This window comes from Columba livia, chromosome 2 (assembly GCF_036013475.1).
Source record: "Columba livia isolate bColLiv1 breed racing homer chromosome 2, bColLiv1.pat.W.v2, whole genome shotgun sequence".
Classification (NCBI taxonomy): domain Eukaryota; kingdom Metazoa; phylum Chordata; class Aves; order Columbiformes; family Columbidae; genus Columba; species Columba livia.
This window is the reverse complement of record NC_088603.1, coordinates 73,458,440-73,475,165: the sequence shown is the minus strand read 5'-3', so window position 1 is coordinate 73,475,165 and position 16,726 is coordinate 73,458,440. Positions and strand designations below refer to the sequence as shown.

Genomic DNA, 16,726 nt, shown 5'->3' with positions numbered 1-16,726 from the left:
AGTTATTCTCAGATGCATTTAAACATACTAATGTTGGTGTAGAGCTTTCAAACTTCAGTCCTAATGAGAGTGTGCATGGAGGTGGCAGAGAAGAGCCTTCCCCCTCAACTTAAAACCCAGATCCCAAGAAGCAAATTAAAGACTTGTTTTCTTCAGTGAGTTTTATCAAGCCCTTAATTACAAAATTACAATATCCAACACTTAAATCCCCCCGTCTCAAGGCCACATGAGCTCAGACATTGGCAATACTGATGTAGCTGAGCATCCCATCATAGCAGCCCCAGACATCTACTACCAGAGCCCCGTGAAGCCCACCAGCAGCAAGCCTGCCAATTTAAGAGCCAGTTCTCCTATTGACCTCCTCAGGGCTGTGCAGAAACACAGGGAAAAGCAGCTGCTTTGCCACAGACCCCTGATGTCCCTTAGCTCCAAGCTCCCATGGACAAAGCATTAAGAGTCCTTTGCTTTCAGAAAGGCATGTCCCTTGCCCAGGTGGTGGAAAAGGAAGACTAACAGCATCACTCATCAGGCCTGGCCTGGAGCCAGACAGCCCAGTGCAGCCACACAACCCCATGGGATAGCAGCTCCCACAGTGACATTTCACAGCTCAGAGATCAGAGAGGGGCTGAACCTCCACACTAAAGCTATCCCAGATACTGAAATTACCCTTTCAGAAGAGCAAATGGACCATTTCAGGCACCCTGCCATTAGGGCACTGCCTTATTCCCACAAGAAAGATGGGAACAGCCAGGTTTCTAGTAAGGCTTCCCTAAACTCCAGGACATTTGCCTCTAAGGCATTAGACGGAGCCTCAGGAGACTCAGGCTGCATTCCTGGCTTTAGCCCAGCATCCTCATTGCCCTCAGACTTAATCTCTCTTATGTGTAAAGTGTGGATAATACTATTATACCCTTGAATAAATGTAGGAAGATATGTTTGTTCGTGGTTTGTGAAGTGTTCAAATATTGATGGTAATGGGAACCATGCACATTTCATGTAAAATAAGTACAGCTAACTTTGGAGAGGCAGATACTCCAGAACTGAAACTTTGCAGAATAAATGGCTGTTCATGTGTAATGTAATAGTAGCAGCCCTTCTGACACCAGTAACTGAAGTTTCATGGCCAAAACCAAACTATGCAATTTATTTTTAAATGTCAGGTGCAACTTCAAAAGAAAGCTTCCCTCAAAAGAGTTCAATTAAATGCACTGTACTTTTAAGCATTTCCATGACATATAGCACAAATAAGGCGAGCTCTGACTCAGCCCTCTGGTTCAACATCACAGGAGATGTCCTCCCTACAATATACCATCTCACCAAGAAGAATAGCACTTCTGTGGCCAAAAGAGACGTGCCAGCTTTCGGACTCAGGCTTTTTGTTTTAGGTTAAATGTATTTCTGAGTTCATTACTGTGCTGACTTGTAGAAGTTGGGACATACATTTCTGATCCTCCAACCTACAGATTGAAGCCACTAAAGAACCAAAACAAAGTAGCATGAGCAAGTACTTTTTCCACCAAATTGCTATGAATTACTTGCAGCAAACAGCTCAGCAAGTAATTGAGAACTGCTCTCCAAATATGTTGACTCTTTAGAAGTATTTATCAAGTGGGGGAAATGCAATTCCTAATATTTGTAATTATAGAACCAATCTCCAGTTAGCAAAGAAGAACATCTGCCCCGACAAGCCACAAACAAAACAAAATTCAGGAGGTACATCTGAGCTCCAGGCAGGCTTTCAAATGCTCTGGATTTATTTTCACAATCCAGAAGGTGTATATGCTGCTCAAAAATGAGAAATCATTTTTGTCTGTAGGGAACAAATTAAGTTTATAAAGTCATATTTATACAAGAACACTTTTGAAAACGCAACCTCTACAAGTTGTTAATTTTTAATTTTATTGCTATCAGATGGACAGTGATGTCATGCAAGTGCAAAAGGAAAAAGTAGCTATCCTCATGCCTTTGCATTTTCACAGCTCACTGCTGCTAGTCAAAGAGAGCCAGCCCTTGTACAAGCCTCAGGCAGAGAACATGCAGCTCCAGATTACACATAGGTAAAGGTTCATGGCTGGAAGAGCCAAAATATCATGAAGGGCTGTTGTGAAGTTTCAGGACACGACAACAGATGTCAAACCACTTTGGCACACAGAGTAAGAGTTTAAAAGCAGAAGCAAAGTCAACCTATCAGCATGTCCTTCAGTAGTGCCTAAAACGCACCCACTCCTTTTGATAACTTATCTGCGAGTCATCATTTGTTTGTTTTTATGGCTATTGCCCAACTCTCCAGCTGCTCTGAAAATAAAAACATGTATTTCCTTGCAAACCCTGCATGTGGCCCTTTCCTGCCCTCGGTTAAGCATTCGCTCTGCAGGTCAGCATAAACCAGAGCTGGTCCCCCAAGCCCACAAGGCCAGCCTAGCATGGGTGCTGACAGACACAGGCAGCCCCTGACCTTCCCCGAATCTCTCACTCTCCGAAACTCCCAGAACTCATAAATAGGGAAATGGTGAAATATTTCAACAGTTGCTTTAGCGTAAACTTCCAGAGAATCTGTCATGACCCCAGATTACTCGCTCAGTACTCAGAGCTCAAGCATACCCTGGTTTGTCCTCTGGCAGCTGTCACAAACCAGAGAGGTGTTGCCGTGAAGCAGTCATCCAAAATAAATTCATCAGGACACTGGTGGGTGCCACCAGGGCATTCAACTAATGAAGCAACAGCAGAATAAGATAAGGAGGGGGCACAAAAGAAAAATGGATGCGGCAATCAATAGCCACCTCAGGTGAAGATTACATTAATAGGACAAAATACATATTTAATAGCTAGTGTATCGTCCCCACCCACCTTAACACAGTAGCAGAGCAAACCAGCAAGGCTTCGTCATGCTGGAAGTGTAGGAATTTTGCCAGAGACCTGTGCTGCCCTTCCCTTCCCCATGGAAAATCCAAAGGTAGAGAACTGCAGCCTCAGCTTTGAAGAGCTAGAAATAAAGTAGGAACCAGTACACAGCAGCGGGGCTGCCTCTCTCCTTACACACACCTGGGCTCAGCAAAGCAAAGCATATTTGACACATGCCCACATGGCATGGCTGTACCTCGAGCCATGGCAGGTCCTGCTCTAAGTGCTGATAGTTTCATTCTGCAAACACAAAACTCAGATTTGCTCCTACAGAGAAAGGAGAGACAAGCTTCCACGTCTCTGCAGAACAAAACATGGGGCTGGGCCATGCTGATGACAGTTCAAGCAGCACTCCAAGTAAACCTGCACTGGGAGATTGTTTTGGCTAGAGACTAGACAGTAATCCTCTACTGCCTCTTACAAAAGGTAGATTAATCTGTTACAAGCCAGGAGACCATTAAATCCTGTAACTGCTGTGGCTGAATCCCCTGGTGTCCACCCTGGGAATCAGCAGCACCCAGCCTGAATGAAGGATGCTGCTAGATTTACAGTGTTCTCTGGAATTTCTCTTTGTGTTCCTGGGTTTTGTCTCTCCCCATCCTCCATCCACCCTCCTAATGCAAGAGATCTAATAAAGGGACTTGCAAAACTGATAGGACTGTATTGTTATGCTGAAACAAAAATAACTGTACATAAAACATGCTAGTGGAAAGGGAAGACTGAAAGAAAAAAAAAAAGCAGCTTTTTTTCATAGCAGTACAGCAATGTGCAGAATTTTGTACTTATGCAGATGTGCAATATATTGGAAGTAGGGTTTTTTTTGTGTTGTGACAGCACTTTTTTGTGAAAGTTTAAGGAGTCACACCTTTGAGATCCTGATGTTTAATTGATATCGATGAGTCACCACTCATGCTGTGAGTCACTATGCTTCACATCAAGATGGAGGACTATTTGAAACACGAAATGTTTGGAAAGATATCTGGAAAAAGGTAACATCCAAAAAGTAATCATCCTGTAACTTCTTTACAAGGGGTGAAAATCTGGACAGGGCTCATGCATTGAGTCAGAATTTGCACTGAAGTTATAAAAGTTGCAAATGTGAAGTCCACTTCTAGTTTATTGCTAGAAACACAAGCTGTCTCAATTAAGGGCTCCTGCCATCCTCCAGAGACTATCATGCTGTCTGTGGCATCTAAGCACACTGAATACCTGCTGTAAAACGTCATAAGATGCCTACCAAGGATTTGGTTTGTTCTACCTTCACCTTGATTGCTCAGAAAAGTGCAAGGCAGACCTTTCTGTCCCTTAAAAGAGCAAAGAGACAAGAGGAGAGATGCTCTGGTTCAATGCTTGCCTAGAGCCTGGCACAAAAGATCCCACAGAAGGGGAGCTGGACATGTACACCCTCTCCTCCCGCTGGCCCCCTCATTTGTTCGCAGTCCGTTTCTAATGACCGAAGCCCAGATCGCTGCTGAAAGCACAGAGACCCTTCCCCAAACAGTCTGCAGGTGGATTATAGCTCTGCTCTGACTGCTGTCTCTGTTGGTTTCAGCATGAGAAGACCAGAGGTTCCCCCACAACCTGGAAGACCCTAAGCCAGGCATGAAGCTGCACCATTGGTCCTTCCCTAGTCAGGCAGCATCCAGCTGCTGTGTTGGCTTCACAGGCTCTGTCTTGAGGCATGTCATGTGCCCCACACACCGTATGTGGCCTCTCAATCCCCAGAGAAAAGGTCCCACTGTGAGATTTCCAGCCTCTATATATATATCACATGTGCCACGGCAGCCCCAAATGCCTTCTGGGGAAAAGCCACAAGCTCCTCTGAGCATTAGACGGTGATCTGAAGACCAGTAAATGAAAATAAGAATCTGTCATTTGTCACTGAGGTCTGTGAGTGTTGGGTCTCATCTTTCTTTGTTCCTCTCCTTCCTGTTTCATCTTTTTATAACCCAAGCCTGTCAATTTTTGCTGCACAGCACTAGAATCCATCTTCTATATAAATACCTAATTTAGAGAGAGTTTAAATTTTTGATGCCTTCAGATTCTTAGAGAGTTAAAAAAAAAAAAAAACACAAACCACAAAGTTGTTTTTAAAAATAATAAGATAATTAAAAAAATAGAGTTATACTTTTCACACAATATATGCAGCAAAAAACAAACCAGTCTCCAGGTACTTATGCCTGGAGGAAAAGCTCCAAGTCAGCAGACCAAACACATACACACACAAAGAAAGCAAAGCAAAATAGTCAGTGCTTCTACCATGATATACCTACCACTAATGCCTTTTCCCAGTACTAAACTATCCAAGTAGTACTCATAGTTACAGCCACCAGAGACCACTGTACCAAGATTTGTCTCCAGGCTGCTATAGGACAATGCTTCTCTCCTCTCCTCCTCAGCCCCCAACCAAAGACGACACTCTGGCTGCATTTTTAATGTTAAAGAAACTGTACAAGTTCCAGATAATGGTATGATGCTCAACGCTATAGAAAATAACTGTACAGTTAAACCACACTGAAGAGACTGCAGGAGAAGCCTCCCAGAGGGATGTGCCAGTCCAATTGCAACACTTGAAGCTGAGGTGGTTTTACTGCCACAGGTGTTTCTGTATCTCCCTCTCAGCCATAGCAACAACAGAGCATTTAAACTATTTAACCTTCAAGGTTCAGAGTTAGGATGCCTCTCTTTTGAGATCACAGCTGGGCAAAGCACTCCCTAATCTGTATTTTAAGTGTCAATAAAGTGTTTTTGAGAACACCTGGTATTTTTTGACCACCAGTATAACCAGTGGGGTGGAAGTATCCAGAAGGCCACATTTCAAAATGTAAACATTGAGAGTAAAAAATTAAACCAAATAATTCTGGAAGACTTGAGAAGAAGGTACAAAACTGAATTATTTCCTCTTTGGCCAGCTACAATCAGAACCAAACATGTCCAAAGTATATCTTTCCTTACGTTTTTATTGGACACAACTGGAGCTACCTGGAAAAAAGAAAAGTCATTAAAAAGAACAAAATAAAAAAAACCAACAAGCCTGCTATCAAGAGGTTTTGTTGTTAGTTTTCTTTGAACAGCCACTCAAAGAAGCCTACAGCACTTACAATGGAATGCCTCAATCCAGACACAGGCAGCACCTGACTTTGGAGATCCTTCCTCTCTGTATGATGCGAGACCTCCAAGTACCGAGAGCCTCTAACTTTCTTCAGGTTTATCATAAGTGGATGCTTTTGCTGAAAATCTTCCACCAGTGCCTGAGTGCTTAGGACCTTTTAAGATAAGTCATTCTAAAACAAATTTCTAGTGAGCAAAAGGCTCCTTGGTATTTTGAGAGGTTTATAACCTTCTAAGTTTTCAATAACTTCTACTCAGGTAGCAAAAGAGACACTGTAGGTACCAGAATATCACCTTTTGCTCAACATCTGCTTTCTTTCCATTCCCAACAAACGTGGAGTCCCTATTCCCATACACTGGAGCTTGCTAACCCAAAAAAATGTGAGGGTTTGTTTTGTTCAGCTTCTTATCTGATTCACTTTTCTAAAAGTGGGAACAACATTTTCTGCACTTTTCCTTCTCAGAAACCAGTAAACCATTTATGACCACACCAGACAGCTGGTAGGGAAAGCTGCAGCCCAGGAAACTCACTTGTGAACAATGAACACAAGGTCATATACACAGAAGTTGTCAGTTTGCTTTAACTACAGACATGACTGACCATCTGTGCAAAGTGCTATTTGAAAAATAAAGAAAATAAACTGCTTCTGACTACCACCACAAAATCAAAGGCTTTGGGAACACGGAGACAGAGGGGAGTGGGGAGAGCGAAAGAAGAGAGCGTGTGAGCCAGAGGACACGCGCTTAGCAGTCTTCCAAGAAAGATATAATTAGATCATGCAGCATTGCATTAAAGAAGTTTCATGTACCTATGAAAACAGTTTCCATCCCCACAAACAGTACAGGACTGCACAACCACAGACTTCCCAAATTTCCCTGATGGTTTCTGAAATACATCCTTCAAAACTGCATTTTCTGATATGCATGACTTAGCTGTGAAATTTCCACATTAATTTTTTGGAGTGTATATTTTTTTAAGTCTTATGTTTCAGCCTTAAAAATAAAGCACACGGGCTCAGTGCCACACTGTCACATATCACCGTGTGAACACTGACACGTGAAACGGGACTTCCTCCTGGCTTGCAAGCTTCAACTCTGTCATGAAGATATGACACCTGAGGCACAGGTTGTGTCAAGCTGCTTGCAAGCAGAGAAGCAGAGGTACACTGCCTCTTATATTAACCACCTCCAGGTAGCCAGGCTGTCCTCATTATGCCCTGTGGGGAGATGCTGTCCCACTTGCACCCAATATATGTGTGTCTCTGTTCGCCCTGCCAGCAGCAGAAAGGCGATGCCGACAGCAGCAGCGTTACTGTAGAAACTCCTGCCTGCGCTCACAGAAGCAGCTCCAGGCTGCCAAATGAGCTGCACCACACACATCTGTGTGCCCTGGGTCATATCTAACGTCTTTCAGTCACAGCTTCTCTCTAAGAGCTATCTCCCCAGCATGGTGAGCTGGCTCAAGCAACACTGCAATCACAAAACAATCCCAAAATTTCAAATATGCAAAAGAACACAAATCAACTTTATTTCAGAGCCAGTAAACTAACCTGGAAAAGACTTTAAATCGAATGCTCTGCACTAAATTATTTCTTAGTCTATGCAAGAAGCAAAAGACGATCCTCCAAGCTATCCACCGAGCATGTCAGAGTACCAAGATAATGGGATGCCACCTGAAACAACCCAAAGCTGGAAAAGTTTCCTCTATCCTTCAACTTCCTGCTTTAATCAGGAACAATTATCTCTTCCATTCCCAACTTTGCTCTCACCATAGGTCTCTTTCTTTACCCCACTGCGAGAGTAAAGAGGGAAGTTTGCTAAGTAAATAATCATCACTAATATGCTAACAATTAAAATATTATTTGTTAATCATATGACAGTCTTTTGAATACTCAACATGATTAAATCAATTTTAATAGCATTCATATACCACCCACTTCACTATCACTACTTCTTTTATTTTCAGCAGTCCAAGTTCCCTTTATTCTGAGACATTTTAATCTTCTCCAGCCTTTACCCTCCCCAGATTAGTCAACTAACTTGTTTCTCAGCCGATGCTATCTGCTTTACTTTTTCCAGCTCCACAGTGTCATCTATCATCAAAGAGTTGGGAGATACAAAATCTCGCTTGCAGATTTCATGAACCCCTATATTCATAATTTTCCAGAGAACATGATCAGGATATTTCTATCTCTCTTTTACATCTCTACCCTGCAATTAAGCATCTTTCTAATACGTATTCTGGCATCACTAGGAGCCACTGCCACAAAACTGACTTTAAAATTAAACTTATTCTTTGCTATAGGACCTGTAGCTGTTTACCTCCCTTCAGCTGCATGACAAGACCAGGAACAAAAACACACGTCGCTAGACTGACACACACACAAAAACATGGTTTGAGTGCCATCTCTCAGTTTTCAGCTGACAACCACCTTTATTCTGAACAAGGTACAGGCTGCTGGGACTGACTTCACAACCAAACTAAGTAAAAAGTTAAACTAGTTTTCAAATTTGTATTTAGAATAGGTCTAAGCACCGTAAATAGAAGTCATATGTAAAAAAACCCCAACATTTTAGTTAAACATTAACATTCATTATCATCTGATTATCAAAAACAAGTTAACACTTTGAAGACCAGTATTTTTTAGGCTACCAAAACCACATGTGTGTAAAACATACTGCATATGCACAGAATTAAGAGAGCTGACATGACAAAACCTAACTTACTATCTTGTTGGACCTTTTTAAAAATCAAGGGGAAACCTTGAGAAAGTCAAGCGTGGCATAAAACTTAAATGGAGAAGGGGGAAGGAAGAGACAAAAGGAGTAAGCTGTTCCTCATGAGAAATAATTGCTCAAAGTCACTGTGGACAAAAAGAATCAGACACCTTAATTTTAACATGCAACTATTGCTGCTGTGACCCTGCCCTCTCATCATTTGATGACTATAGCTATTATAACTCAGGTAAGAAGAAAAGGAGAGGGTTAAAAAAAAGAGGGTCTGGTATTATATTAATTCAGACTTAAATATTAAGGGGAAAGAAAAGATGAGAAAAATACTCCACTTGTTTTACAAATCAAAATATGAAACTGGTCTGTCAAACTTGAATTGTTCAAGCAGCCAATATTTGACCCAGCCCTGGGAGACAGAGAAGAGGAAAAGGTTTTATGGCTTAATTTACATTTGCTATCCTTAATAATATTTGTAGGGTGGACATTGCGACATTGTCTACACATTCATGGACTATGGACTGGAGGCCAGGAGGAGACTGGGCAGATTCAGAGCACTGCAGAGTAACAGGGAGGTTGTGCAAATTCCTCCACAACTGTCTGGAGCTGAAAAACCTTTTCTACAGAGCCGGACCACCCTGCTCTGAAAACAATACTCAAGGGTAACTCTAAATCACATGCTGCTGGACAAGGAGAATACACTGCTTCCCTGCATCTCACAAGTATAACACCATTCCTGATTCTTCCAGTTTTGCTGCTTGTGCATCTAGATAGGCATCCCAGAAATAAATATCAGGATATATTCACTTAGTCTTTTGCTCCTGTGTTTCAGTAAGACAACCAGCATTTGGGGCTTTGCCAAACTAAAAGACAAAATAAAAATCCCAACCAAGCCTTGCGCTGTACACTGAATTTTTCTCCTGGGGATATGATGAGTCAAAAAACCCCTGAAAAACAACCACCAAAAAAACCAAACTACAAACAAAAACCCCAAAACCAAGAATAAAAACAACAACAACAACAACCCCACACTCTTCTCCACAGCCATGAGTCCCATCAAGGCCATCACCCCCTGAGCACACGTGCCCTTGCCCCATCATGCTGCAGAGCAGGCAGGAGTTTCTGCCCCAAACGCTCCAGTTGCGGCACACACAGGTGTGCACCACAGCCAGCCTGTTGCATCTCCCACGGCGTGGGAACGGGCACAGACCTACTGCGCGTTCCCAGCAGGTATGACGTGGCCCGGATCAGCAGGAGCTACTCAATGCACATGTCAGTCATCACTGCCTGGCGGGTTTTATGGGGCAGTGACACGGCAGGCTGCGCGGCACCCACACTGGGTGTGGGACAGCGCGTCTCTGACACTGAGCAGTTATCAGGTGCTGACACTGGTTTTGCCTGGATACCGCTGCAACACACCCCGATGACACATTCCAGAAGGGACTTGAACATGCTTTCTCCTTCCTCCAGGTCTCTACTTTTGGCCTTGTCTTTAGAAGAGAACTCAGAGGGCACACAAGCTCACATGCTGTCCAAAGTCAAGTGGAAAAAAACATAAACTACATTACGACAACTAAGCACACATTTCAGAGTCGAGGTGACCAGAGCCCAACAGAAGCTGCTTTGAGGGAATTCAGTGCGAGAACTGAACACTCAGCACTGCTGCAGAGCTGCAGCATCTTCCCATGACAGGGTTCTCTGCTCTTCTACACATCTACAGCAAAACCCACTGCTTTCTTTTACAGCAAGATCTCAGTTTAATGGATTCCACAGGTACTCATGGATAACCCAGCACCAGCCAAGCTGCACTGCCAAAAAGCAGGAGGAGGAAGAAGTATAAAAGCGTGTGAGTGAGAGCAACTGCCCCAAGCAGGGACATTGGGTAGTGCAAACAGGAAACCAGGCAGAAACAAATAGGCTGACAGGGAAAACAAAAGACAAGGTACACAAAAGCACTGGATCCCTTTCAGCAATTTCTAAATTTAGCAGCTCTCTAGAATTAATTTGGAAAGCTCTAATTTAAGACTTTGCACCATTAGTATGGTCAAAAGACTTTAAGTTAAGGAAAACCACGTGTCTGGTGCTATTCTGTATCTTATTTTATTAAACTATGAACACCTTCATGTTTGGCTGGCCTGTAATCCTCATCTCAACATTACCATCAGAACTGGCTCCAAATTAGATGCCTTCCTAAGTGCCAATTTCTTCTCTTTGACAAATGTTTTAAGAAAAACATGAGGTCATCTTTTATAACCACACTCCTGCAGCCTGAGCAAGAAGAGGTAAAACCATTAAATCACTTTAGAAATTTGGTTTTAGACTGCCTGAGCAGCTGGTGAATATACACCGGAGCCTGCAACTTCTGCCACAGAATGGGCAAGGTTGGTATATTTAAACTAAATTACTGAGATACAGGATGTATTAGGGAGTGGAAACAAAAACCAAGAAAAATCCCAACCATTTCAGACATTACATCCATCCAGAAAAAAAACAAAAACAAAACACAGTTGTTTGACGTACACACAGAAAATGAGGAACAAATGAGGAACACTAAAAGCTCAATAGGAAGTCTTGGAAAGTTAAGAATGACTTTAAGATATTCTAATGTGGAACTACCTTCTCTGTTAGTTCTACCAGTACAACAAACCATTTATGGTAGGCTGAAATCAGACTCGTATATCCAAGGCACTTTATCTTAATGCTGATAATAAATATTAGCTCTATGTACATTCCCTCTAGGAAAAACAAAACAAAAAAAAACCCACCAAACAAACAAAAAAACAAATCAAAACAAAACAAACAACACACCACATACCAGTTAGAAAACCTGAGTTCTGCTGCCAGTATCAATCTTAACCCAGCCCCTGTTTTCTAGACCAATTGCTTAAAATGTTTTTGTCCTGTAGGTAACAGCCCCCCAAACAAATAAAACCAGTATCTAGGCTCACTAAACAAGTCTTTGTAGTCTGGTGATATCATCATACTTGTTTATCTCGAAGATCAACATTGGGTAGTTTGCTGTTTGCAGGCAGAAGACACCACCAGGAAACTGCAAGTACTGTTCCTGAAAAAGCCATCCCCTTCCTTCAGGCACTCAGCCAGAAACTTGTTCCAGTGTTTTAGGGTGTTGGTCACCAGCACCCTGATAACCAGCAGGCTCCACCACCATGTTCAGTGCACACAGGCTGGCCCCAAAGCAGCTGCAGCAGGACAGGCAGCCAGCTCCCTCACTCCCTCTTTAACCAACAGGTTTCTCAAGCTAGAGACCACTCAGACTGGCAACCGCTGACTCTGAACTTGCAGAAGGAATAGTTTGGGATCTCTCCCATAGCTGATAAAGCCGTAAGAAAATAGTAGTAGAAGTGTGCTTTGATCTGTCAGTATTTCTGGATACATCAGACCACAAGGACTTGCTGACCCTCCCAGCACCCCTTAGGAGCTGAGAGCGTCACTTCAAAGCCTCATCTGAAAGAAATTTAGTATACTCTTCCTGGCCATTGCAAGTGTCTGCCTTGCAGGTCTCTACACCCCCTACAATCCATACAAGTGAAGCAAGGGCATGGGTGCTACACTAGTTTTGGTCTTGCCGCTTCTGATCCAGCTACCGCACTGGGTACAATAACTCAAAGTTTTCATCGATTTGGGACTAAGTATGAGCCAGTCAGCCAGGAACCGACACTGACAAGACAAATCCTGGGAGCTGCAGGAAAAGAGGGAAGCATCAGCATTTCTGAAGCCTCTTTGCAAAGACCAGCCAACTAGCAGATTTGCAGAAACGAGTGAGAGATCTCCTCCCATTTGTGCCTGGAAAGGGTGGCACAGCTCTTATTTTGGGAAGAAACTTGTGAGACTGATCCCTTCACATTAATTAACAAATACACTCTGAAAGTCCACTTGAAACACACACCTATACCTTACCCCAAGAAATATCACCCTACGAGCAATGCCAAATTTGTCATCACTTATCACATACATTTGTTAGTTTTACCATTTCTGACTGCTTGCAGATACCTACAATAATTCAATGAGACAGCACCATAGTCTAGTGTACACGTAACTGCAGAGACACGTTTCACTTCACTAACCCAGGAAAAAAAAAAAAAAAAAAAGATTTGAAGAGAAAGTTTTCTACCCAGTAAGCAAGCTGAATCAGCTGAAGATGTAAGTGCCAGAAAAGTGACAGAATTTGCATATAAGCAAGGGAAAGAAAGGCTGGTAGGGCACAGACATCACCCCTTGCAAGAGGTAAAGAGCACCACATTACAGTCTGAACTGATACAAGTTCACACCAAGGCAGCACTACTCAGTGCTTGCTGCATGGGAGTCCTGCCCCTGGACAACTCAGCTCTCCTGAATTAAGGTCTACTTTTTTGGATGGGACAGTTTGCTAGAGGCTCAGCCAAACTGGCACGAGAAAGATTGAACCAGTCACAAATAGGTAAAATGATGGCATGTTACTTGGGAAAAGAGATGACTCAACCCAAATCAAGTGGGAAGCTGAGAGCCAAGGGAACAGCATTGCAGCAAAACAAGGCATCTGGAGCAGAAAAGCAGCCACAACAGGAATTCCCTTGTGACTAGACACGAAATATTATTACATAATTGCTCTGGGTGATTAAAACACAGCCTTTAACTAACCACTTCCCACTACGCCACCCCCAAGAGGTGGAATGATCTGGAATGCTGCGGGTGCGGACAGAGGGATGCTGTGCCATCAACCGCTACAATTTAATCAAGCCTCAGTCCTTGCCCATCATCAGCTTTTGGTGTCCGTTACATAAATTAGAATTCAGAACAACAAACAATCCCACCATGTAATGCAATCGAACACAGCAGACAGCTCATCTTAGTAACAGAGGGAAAAAACAACCATCAATCCTATAACTAAGAGCTTCCGTGAGAACTTTGCCCCAAGATTACAGCCAGCTTTGCAGATGGCCAGAAGATCCAGGAGCTAAAGCAGCTGACAAGAGGGTTAGAAAAGTCTCTGCTAAGTACACACTCCAACTTCCTGCTAGGTTTCATGGCTACATACATTTAGTTGTCATTGAATTGTATATTGCGTTAATGCTAACAATTTACCTGAAGCTTTACTTTGCAAATGGGTAAAATGAGACCTGAGGTTTCCACACGGGAAAAAAAAAAAAAAAAGATAGTTTCTCAGCATCCTTCCTTGGGACACTGTTGAGACACACAGACCATCTAAAAGACAGATTTTTATTTTTTACTAGCTGTATGCCTAGAGGCTAGTTCAGGATAGATATCTTACAAGCAATACACGTGCACCCTGTTTATAGTGATGTGATAATGGTGATGTTGTGATAGAGAGTAGATAGAAATCATCAAAGAAGACAGTAAAAAAGCCTTACAAGCTCATTCTCCTAAAGGAAGATATTTATGTACAAACCAAGCTAAAGTCCAAGATTTATGTACGAAGTCAGGACATTAGCTCAGATGGGTGATTTAATATGGCCACTGGAATCCCTGTGGTTAAATTATGCATCTGACCTCTTTGCCATATGTATTTCAACAATGTTAAATAATAAGCAGTATGTCCTTTATTACCAGTTCCAGTGACTGGCAGCACTATAAAAAGCACCGTTCCCAGTGACTCAGCCGAGAAGGTCAGGGTAATGGCAGTGCCTCGCGTGGCAACACCACTCTTCAAGGAAGCTGCAAGGCCACCTCTGGCTCCAGCAAAGACTCAAAGAGAAGCGAGGTTAAGCGAAGAACAGAGCGGGGCTGGAAACAGCAAGATACATCAGTCCCAAGCATACCATAGGCTGGGAAAAAACGGGCATCGAGGTTGAGACAGCTGAGAAAGCAGAGACAGAGAGACAACATCTGATGAAGGGTACCATTAGGAAAGAGGCTACGAGACAGTAATTTAACATACTTTAAGGACAGCAATCTGCTCCAGAGGAACATGGTGCAGTGAAGTCTCATGTGCACGGACAAAACGCAGAGCAGGAAATATGCTTTGCGCTAAATAACCACAATTTTTTCATCGTTTCTGAAGACAAAGCAGCGAAGGAGCATCCGGCAGTGATTAGCTTGGACTGCTGAAGATGAGAACAATGGGGTTTACTGGCCAAACAAAAGTTCATTTTTTATTAATACACTTTTGGCTCTCTTTGTGATATTTCAATATAACCCCTGGCTACTACATAGATTAGTGTATATTAGACTAAGATTTAATAAAAATCTATTTAGAAAGATGAGAACATTGCATAATACCTTACAGAAACAAATGTATTTCTGAGGGAGTTAAAGGAGATCAGAATATCCAGTCTTCTGAATTCATCCAGGGCAGCTCTTTCTCACAAAGGACAGTGGATGCATGTAAGAAGACTCAGCAATTACAAGGATTGCTCCCACACTATCAGAGCTCCTGGGGGTTTTTTAGAAAGGAAGTCCAAATTAAGCTACCCTGATGTTCTGCCTGGGTTTTTCTTCTCTTTCTTCAGTAGGATAAAAAAAGGCAGCACACCCACCCAGAAAACCCCCAAAACAAAACCAAAGCACAAAGTAAGGAGGAATCCTGACCCTGAGAAAACAACCTAATTATAATTACATGGGATTACAAATCAAAGAGAAAAAGCTGCCAAGTTTTTGAAAGTGAGCATACAACAAAAATAAAACTCCACACTGGAAAATCCCATAGTCTCCAAAGATTACTATTATTCTTTGTAATAGAAAACAAGGCAGGAGGGACCACAGCTGTTTATTTATCCCTTAAAATTGATCTGCCCTTTACTGCAAGTTCTTCCAAAGAACACTTCTTTTGTTATTTTTAAAGAAGCATGCAATATAGCAAACTAACTCTCCCCCGACCTTTTGTGGCCAACTTGATTACGACCTTCAAAAGATTCAAATATTAAAAAAAATACAGCTTGCTCTAAAAGGAAATATTTTTTTTTTCTATGCATCAGTGTTAAACCCTAAAACATATGAAGAGCTCAGTTTCTGGTTATAAACAGAATAAAATCTGCTTCTCTTAAATGTCAAATTTCATATTATGCTCTTCTGCATCACAAACCAGTCAAATCCACCATGTGCCTGTGTTTTCTCATGTTAGGAGTGTAGCGGGGCTAGTTTTTGTGTTTTTTTAATCCATTCAGGGTTCAAGGTTTTGAGGGATTTGCTTTACTTGCTTTTCCCCCAGTTGCACACGCTTTCAAGGGACACACACACACAAAAAAACTTAAATGTTTTTCAGTGATGAATATGCATGCATGCTGGCTGACCAATGCACAATCATACTGGTCACCTGATTATTGCTGCGTTTCTTTCTCCCAACTAGATAAGCACAGTTAATCCAAAACACTGCTCCCGGGCAGGAAGTAATTTTTGCTGATCTTAAGGGGGGAGTCTTCACACTACAGGAACTACTTCCTTGGTGTAAGAGTTTCATTTTACATTTCCTAGAGCTCCAGTTGCTTATTAATATCATTGAGGCCCACCCGGAGATGGTAGGGCTTTTGCAGGTCTGGTAGCATAAACAAGCCAAAGCTTTCAGGTGAAAAGGCAAAGCGTTTTTTTTGCATGCACTACTCAGCAAACATGAAGCAAGATTAGAACGCGGCACAGTCCGCCTCACTAGAAATTTTCCACCTTAGCCGTTACATTAGGAAACACAAAACAGAGCAGCATGCGTTTTCTGCCTCTGGAGTACAACTTGTATGAGACATTTCTTCTGTTATTGCTCTACCAAAGCAGTTATCAAGAGAGTAAGTACAAAACAAGAACAACTCAGCAGAACTTTGTTTTTCTCCCCAGTGACCACCTCATCAGCTTCTCCCAAAATCAACATGTTTTTTGGCTGTATGGCTGTTATGGTGTATTTGCACCAAGATGAGTGACATCACAAGAGGAACCTTCTCCACAACCCTTTCCCCCCACTACCTGGTGACACTCGTCCATGTTGTCTTTCCCACAGACACCTCCATTGCAAGACAGCAGGACGGTTGCTGGGATCCCAAAG

General features: G+C 42.5%; 1 protein-coding gene across 2 annotated transcripts in view; it reads right to left on the bottom strand.

Annotated features, from left to right (window-relative positions):
* Positions 1-16,726, bottom strand: part of SLC22A23 (solute carrier family 22 member 23) — a 117,360-nt gene that overhangs the window by 98,764 nt on the left and 1,870 nt on the right. The window lies entirely within an intron of this gene.